Consider the following 8,667-nt stretch of genomic DNA (forward strand, 5'->3'; position numbering starts at 1 on the left):
TGCTTGACTGGCCTGTATATTGCTTTGTTTTCCCAGCCAGTGCACCAAAATGTGGCAGGCCCACATTTGCAGCAGTGCCATTAGCATGCCCTTCCTGCCTGGGTATGCTGCACCAGGGTCAACTTTCCTGCCACAGCTTGGTGTTACCTGAGTTTCTACCAGAAGGTGTTGTCCAGTATTCTCCTATGATCCTGAGCACCTCAGCTGGTGCATCTTCTGTGAGGCTTCTCTTCCTCTACAGCTCACCCCTTTCCACTCAGGTGGTCTGGTTCGGTTCCAAAGCTATCACAGACACTGTCTGCTTCCACAGAAGTCCTGCCTTTGATTTTAGGCAGGAATGTGGTAATGACATGCCTGACTGGCAAACTGATGACTGAACTAGAGTCAAACTGAAATCATGTAGCTGGAGCAAGTGAGCAGGGCTTTGATGCTCACTGTGCTGGGCACTTTTCATCAGCACTCTGTACCACATGTGGCATGACTTGTCCAACCACTGCGTGATCCCATGTTGTGGGTTGGCCCCATGGGGACTTATGCTCTGGGTTGGCTGGTGCCTGGCCATGTGCTATAATGTCCTGAGGGCTATTTTCTCTTGCCCCCACAACCCTTGGGGTCCTGATGCTTGTCTGCCAGGGAATTATAGGCCCACAGCCACTCAAACGCAGTGGTCCAAATCAACAGGCTCTCAATTGGGTTCTTCCTTGGGTGAGTCCTACTGATTCCCCTTTGGCTGCCCAGGTCTTGTCCCAGCTGCCTTGGGTATACCTGCTGGTGAGGTTTCACGCAGGTGGGGTCGTGGTTAGGTCTGTACCCCTCAGTTCCTCTGTGGCTGCTCCCTTGCTGATACCTGGGTCCTTTCTCCCCAGCATCTGGTCATTTGTAGTGTTCTCTGGCTCACTAGAGCTCCCTGTCCCAGGACAAGTCTCCAGCTCCAATGAAGCAGGTAAGTAAGTGCTCAGATGCCACAAGGTTTTCCTCTTTGTGGTCTGAACACCTGTGCTGCCCAGTGACTGGCACTGCTGCCATCACACCAGGTCTGTTTCAAGCATGGGGAAGGCTTTTGGAAGTACACCCGGTGCCTCTTCCTTTACTCTCCCCCCAGACACCACTGGAGAGCTCCTCTTATCTCAGGAGCTTTGAGGGGCCAGGCCAATCTGTGATCCTTCTTCCAAACACATGATACCAGCTCAGCTGCCTGCAGACTGGCCAGCTGGATGCTAGCAGTGCGGTAAGTAGGGTGCAGGCCTGCCACAGGTGTTCTTTTTATAATCTGGGTCATGTTATATTCACGTAAATATGGTACTCTTTGTCTGGATGAACAGAACTATTGCTCTTAATGGAACTCACTTATATGAAAATGTTCACTTTTCCTCAGGCCTGGACTTGTAGAGGTAGTGAGACAGCTAAGAAGCTTGGCATCACTTGACCCAGCTACTTGAGAAGCTGCCTCTCCTGTGCCATGCTGAGTTTGGAAAAGCTCCATCCTTTCCAAGTTTTACTCAAGGAACCTGTGCTTCCCAGGACACTGTATACTATGTATTAATGTCACGATACAGCCAGGGTTTTGCTGCAGTACTTTCTAGCCTCTACATTCAATAGCACACTCAAATTGTACCTATGTAACCAAGGGCTGGTCCAGGAGGGTGCACTGGTACCCCTGCACCGTCCTTTGATTCCTGCTCCACCCAAATTTTAAAACCAACTGCCTAGCAGTTGCAGCAGCATTTCTAGTCAGGCAGTGCTGACAGAGTCCTTTGATTTCATGGCTTATTAAAATTGACCTGATCCCTTCTAAACTTCTTCATTTCACAGGTGTTAATGACCCTCTCTTCTTTTTAATGATATTGATGTTCCACCAGTTAGGCTATCCTTTGTTCTGCAATTATGGTGCCTGTTAACTGTTCGTGCTAATGAAAGTCCTATTTCACAGCCCTGCAGATTGTTTTTAACCCATTTCAACGAAGTTATATTTGCTTTTGTTTCAATCTTAAACTGAATAATAAAAGCCCGAGGCCATAACGTATTAGTAAAGCTTCTAATTTATTTTTAACTGGAGAGAAATATGTTGTTTTATATGTAATGATGCACCTCCCCCACCACGCACACTGTTTTCAGAATTCTAGATCCACCATGTATGCAACCTATGATCACTAGGCCTGATCTACAGATGATGTCAGACTCCAATAACTCTTGGCTACAGGAACTGGATCTTTGACTTAAATTATAGAAACTCTTGCTTTTACATTTCAGTCCCACCCCGGGCAAGACAATGTCAGTCAGATAAGATCAGGGTGCATATCTTGGCATATCCCTGGGCTACTGAACCGAAGACTCCCAGTGCTAAAAGCAGGAGTTAGCTTTATCTTGAACTAAAGAGACTGATTCTATAGCTGAACTTTATAACACACATGTATCCTCTGTGTATATGATTCAAATTATGGCTGGTGTTTACACCAGTAAATCTTTATCAAAGACATCATCCTTAAACCCCTTCCAGGCATCAGATCTTCTGCCCTGGAAGCAGTGGTTCATGCTGTTCCCTGCAATATCATGATGCATTACTTGTGCCTTATGCTGAGACTCACTGTAAGTTCTTCCATTTTCCTAGTTTCCAGGCATCCAGGTCCCCTATTCTTCTTGTAACTCTCCACAAATGCATTTATGGCCATGAACAGGGCCTACTCTATACCATGCCCTCCCTGAACTCCTTGAGTTGCTATAGCAGAGTGCTGCACTGAATACAGAGAGAGTAGAGAGGGTTGAACACTAAACCTTGTAATTTGTAGCTAGATGTGAGTCAGAAGAATGGATTTGCAGAAGGTAAACAAATTTACCCAAACCATCCCTTCTTCACAACCCCTCAGCAGCATCTTTGACCTCAAGCTGCCCTATGTTAGGTCAGTGAGTTATCATGCTTATAGATCTGAGGGGACTTGCGCTGCCCAAAACCCACCATTTCTCTCTCTCTCTCTCTTTGTAAATCATGCCTGAAAAAGTGTCTTAAAGAAAAATAAAAGACAGAATTTTCTTCACTTATTTTTCTGTTTTTCAGATCTATTTCTTTCAGTTTTCATGAGGGTGGATGCTTTATAATGCTTCAGCATATATTTTAAAAATGTTTTTATTCTTGACTATAAAACATTAATAAACATGTTGATAACAATAATAAAATTTCTGTCTAATCCCTATGTCCTCAGCACTCTACACTTTGATTCTTAAAACAGATAGTACAAAGCCTCCATAATGTTGGTACTATCATAGCAAATACACTTGGAGGTAAAGTTCAAAGAATTGCTAACTTCAAACTTGTTGTCCACTAAACTAGCATCTCCCCCACCAAAACAAAACTCAGAAAACAGACCATTTGAAATAAGATACAAGAAATGTACTACAGCCTGATCCAAAACCCATTTAAATCAGTGGGAGTCCCTGTTGCCTTCTGTGGGATTTGAATCAGACTCTTAGTGGAGTTCTATTTCTGTCTTAAGGCTTCTAATAACTTATAAATAATGAACATGAATTGCTTAAATCCCTTCAGTAGAAATGCACACTTATAATAGCAGATTTGTTATATATTTTCCTCCATGTACTATAATTCCTCATAATCCTCTTATAAGAAGTCTATGCATATCCATTTGAAAGATGTATTATGGGTGTTTTGTTGTTTACCCAATAACACATTCCTTGATGAGTTCAGACTTGGCCACCTGCAGGTACCTCCCTCACTGTTCTTTTAGCACCTTGTTGTATTTTTAATGCAAAAGTAAAAAAAAAAAAAATTTGTGCAAGTGATCTTTCTTTAAGAATAATTTAAAGAACAAGAACTGCTTATGTAAAGGGCAGGGATGAGCAGTGAAATACATTTACATATATGCTGATAAATGCTCCAGTCCAGTAGAGTTCAACCTTATAGCAGCCAGGGGCTTGTGACAGGGCTACACTGTGGGCTACTACTCTATATAATGTACTTTCCTAGATCTTACCATAAACACTAAGCAAGTTTCCACCAACAGGCTTCTTCAGAGAATGATTATAACTGTGCTTTTAGTTAGACGTTTTCATGGCAGGAAATAAGCTGATGGACAAAATACAAGAATCTTTGCACCAAACAGGCTTGATAAACAGCAGCATAGAAAATCCTAGCAAAGCATGCATTCTATATTCTAACATAATGCGCTTTTGTCTCTGGTCAAGAATCTTTCCTCTCTTTTTCTCTGAGGCTTTCCTTAAACTCCCTTTATTTAGCACTAACAAATGCTGATCAGCCCTAGCTCTCATTATGTTTGCTCTCGCACCACATTCTATTTCTATTGTATTTGGCAGTTTTACACTTTAAACTTTCTGGGGCATTCATCTTTACTGTGTACATGTCAAATATCGCCACACCCTGCTTTGGTGCTGACAACAACCATCACCTGCATCTCAACTGATGTTATGCTGCCTGATGTATGGGGCAAATTATAAATCAGAATTAGGCCCCCACTACACATTATAGGTATCAGGCAATTAACTGGTTAACTGCACAATTACCTTGCTACACATGCGAAGTAGCCATCATGCTATACAAAGTTGCAAAAGCTATAAAGTTAGACCTCAAGCATGCCTACCTACTTTATAGCTCATTGCTATCAAGCTTTAATTTGCATGTGTAGCAGGGTCTCCCCCATGGCTAGGAGGCCCATCAGCTGACAGGGCTCCCAGCTGCAGGGGTGAATAAAGTCAGGACCCAGCTGGGTCCCAGGCAGCAGTCAGGGGGAGGGGGGCTGAGGCTGCTCCAGGTATGTGTGAAACCCCTGGGTCTGGGGGATCATGGCTGCCACAGTGCCTCAGCCCTGAAGTCACAAATCCTTGAGACTGGGGAATCACAACTGTAGTCACCCCATAGCCTGGGATGTTTCAGGCACTCCTGAGGTAGGAGTGTATCAGGTGCCCTAACAGCTGGGTGCCCTTCAATTCATAAGGCTCCCAGCCACAGAAGCTTGCCTCTTGCCAGTGCAGGGGGAGTCCAGGATATCCCCATGTACCAGCAAGAAGGCATGATGGGATCTAATGAGCAATGAGATCTAATAATCCCATTACTCTTTTACCTGCATGTGTATAGGGGCCCTTAATTAAAGATGTTTCTCCAAAGTGATCTCATTCCACAGGAGCAGGTCAAAAAAACATGTACTGCTGGTGGGCGGACAAGAATAGGATGGGTTTCAGACAAGTGCAAGGTGATGCACCTGGGGAGGAACAACCGGCACCATACCTACAGGTTGGGGAACTCTCCTCTTGTCAGTATGGAGGCGGAAAGGGATCTGGGGGTCATCATTGACTCCAAGATGAACATGGGCCGGCAGTGTGGGGATGCAGTCAGGAAGGCCAACCGCACCTTGGCATGCATCCACAGATGCATCTCGAGCAGGTCCAAGGAGGTGATCCTCCCCCTCTATGCGGCACTGGTCAGGCTGCAGCTGGAGTACTGTGTCCAGTTCTGGGTGCCGCACTTCAGGAGGGATGTGGACAGCATGGAGAGGGTCCAGAGGCGGGCCACTCGCATGATCAGGGGGCAGCAGGGCAGGCCCTACGAGGAGAGGCTACAGGACCTGAACCTGTTCAGCCTCCACAAGAGAAGGCTGAGGGCAGATCTAGTGGCCTGTTACAAACTGGTCAGAGGGGACCAGCAGGCACTGGGGAAGTCCCTCCCAGGAGTGACTAGAAATAACAGTCAAAGAGAAGTGGTGCAGGCTCCTACCCTGGGGGTGTTTAAGAGGAGGTTAGATGAACATCTTGCTGGGGTCATTTGACCCTAGTACTCTTTCCTACCATGACAGAGGGTCGGACTAGATGATCTGCTCAGGTTCCTTCCGACCCTAGAAACTATGAAACTATGAAACACCAGAATATCCTATATTTAGAATTGAGTATAACTAGTTTAGTTATACCCTAGTGCTTTCCAGAAGGATCTAGAGCTTTGATGGGTATCAAACACAGCATGAATCTGTAGTATGATCTGTCTTATTTTTAAAAAATGTAATTTTCAGTTGATTTAGGAGAAGTACTATATGCAGGACATAGAAGGTGCCAGTGGGCACATTTATGAGACATTTACTGCAGACCTGCCTGATTAGCTATGTAGTAACCATCATCATCAACACACGTGGCCCTAGTAGGCTGCAGTAAACTAATAAACTCCATTGCAAGTTAGTGCTTATAAATATAAATACTGTCCTGTGGCAGAGTTTTTTCGTGTGCAGCAACATACATTCAGATGCTGGCGGGGCTGGCTGGGGCACAAAAATCCCACAGTGCGGGGGCTATGGGCTGGCTAGCTCCTCACTGGAGCACACTTGTGCGCAGCCAGCTCCTCTGCAGCTCGTTGAGCCAGGTCAGAGCAGCCCTAGGCTGGCAGGCTGATCCCAACAGGCCCTCTGTCAGCTGGGGCTACTCTGACCCGGCTCACCATGCTGCAGTCCCAGGCGCATATTCAAACATGGTGCTTCAGAGCAAAAACCCCAGCATGACATAGGCCAGAGTTTATTGCTCTGAATATTTAATTCAAATTAAATATTCAAAGCAATAAACTCTGGCCCATGTCATGCTGGGGTTTTTGTCTGGTGACATCAGTTGCTGGTTAGGCCTCAGCTAGAGTATTGTATCCAATTCTGGGCAGTGTGTAGAGCAGTGGCCAGCAGGTAAGTCTGTGATGGGGGAGGGGAAAGGGAAGGGGCAGGGGGGCAGATCGAAGCCCCCATGGTGAGGGAGGGAGTGGGGCAGGGGCTGGGGTGAATGGGACCCCAGGGCCAGGGCTGGTCATGAGATGAAGCAGCATGCAGCTTGTCCAGGGGTGTGGTGAGGGCAGCATCTCACCACTGTGTGCACCTCTGGGGGAGGCATGGGGAGTATGTTCCCCCTGGATCTGTGTGGGGTGGAGGTAGGCTGCCCACTGCAGGCTGGGGCTCTGCGCCCTGCTGCCTTTGCCCCATGAGCCACCCAATGCCATGTTGTGGCTCCTGTCACTGGGCAGGAATGGGACATGTGGCCAGTGCACGGCTAGCTTGCAGCAAGAGCCCTAGGACAATGAAACAAGTTGCCCAGGGAAGCTGTAGAATTTATTTCAACAGAAGTTTTCAAGAAAGAAGAGACTGGCTAGATGTCTATCTGAAATGGTATCGGAATGATGTATACCACATCTGTGCAGTAAGCCTGACTAGCTGATCTTTGGGTGCCCTCCCAACCCTATGATTCAATGACAACAGTAAAGTGCCTAAAATGGCAACTCTTGGACTGAAATTCTGGCCCAACTGATGTTAAGGGAAGTATAACTATTGACTACAACAGGACTAGGATTTTACCCTAGATGGTGTTGGTTCTTCACATTCCCACACACAATTAAAACCTACTTAAAGGAACCTTGCCATTTGATTCACTGATCAGTAAGACCCAGCTAGTGCAGGTTGGAGGGTGGGCAGGTCTTGGAGAGGGAAAGAAACTGCATAAATATTGGGACTGAATGCTTCGATAATTTTAAACACAACTGTGATCTCTTTCTAATGTAAATTCCTCTCTCCCAATTTGTTTCGTATTTGTAAAGTCTGCTTTGGCCAGGGTAAGCAAATGGCTCAGGTAGCTGGCAGTGACAGAAATTTGCCTGGAGGTCCCTGGCTGGGAGTGACAGAGTGCTTCCCAGGCATTGTGCAATGGCACATGGGCAATGAGCTGGTTGCAGAATTAGCCCCAGAAGAACACAGACCCACTTACTGATTGAAAATGTATTTGTCATTTGGCAACCACAGACTGAATTCTGAATAGAGCTATGTTCTTTAATAAGGTTTGCCCTGAGTGCGACTAAGAACTGAGTAGGGATGTATGATCACAGACAAGCACTTGTGAGAGATTTAAAAAAAGCTAATTTTGCTACCTAGTCAGGAGCTGAACTTATCAAAAATGTGTATATGGAGAAGCCTAGAAATTCACTAAAAGTTTCAGTCACTTTTAAAAGTAGGTTTGTAAATGTAACACTTTCATTATTGGGAGGAATTTAGAGTGAGGGCAAATTTTCAAATTTTTCTTTTTGGAAACTTTCTTTTTTCCTTTCTCCCACTTCGTTGCCACTGAGAAAAGGGGAAGAGAAATCAAAAGTTGGGGAGCTGAAAAAGGGAAAAAGAAATGTCAACATGTTTAGGATTTTTGATCTATTGTTTAAAATCCACGCACTTCCCCCTTTTTCCACCACTTTTTTTTGTAGAATTCAGTACCAATCTGCGAACTATTTTGACTCCCTCAAAACTGCTTCTTGTTACAAGTAAAATATTTATTCAAAAAACAAAACCCCAACTCCTACTCTACCATTGGGTGTTATATCGGTACCACAAATAAACTAGGCTATATCAAGAGAACTCAGCCACAGGGATAATTCATCTTTAAGGAGAAGCCAGCAGTAACCTAAAAGTATACCATTATATGGAGTAAACGTTGCCACACTTTTCAGCATAAAGTACAAGGTCTGATTTTTTTGGTAATATCACAAATAAAAAAAATGAACAAACAAACCCCACAAACCACTTGCACAAACGTGAGATGATGACAAATACGTTGCTAGTCTACTATAAGTAATTGTGTTAAGAGTGTACAGACTAAGATCTACTGTGACCCTTTAAGTGCACAAAGTAAAAATACAGTTCA

General features: G+C 44.9%; 1 long non-coding RNA gene across 1 annotated transcript in view; it reads left to right on the plus strand.

Annotated features, from left to right (window-relative positions):
• Positions 1 to 538: 538 nt before the first annotated feature.
• The window catches only part of LOC109323748, an 89,664-nt gene continuing 81,535 nt past the window's right edge, over positions 539 to 8,667 (plus strand). The window contains exon 1 of the long non-coding RNA XR_002104740.1: positions 539 to 943. This is a non-coding gene — a long non-coding RNA (uncharacterized LOC109323748). The remainder of the gene's footprint in view (positions 944 to 8,667) is intronic.

This window comes from Crocodylus porosus, unplaced genomic scaffold (genome assembly GCF_001723895.1).
Source record: "Crocodylus porosus isolate Cpor-Errol unplaced genomic scaffold, CroPor_comp1, whole genome shotgun sequence".
Lineage (NCBI taxonomy): Eukaryota > Metazoa > Chordata > Crocodylia > Crocodylidae > Crocodylus > Crocodylus porosus.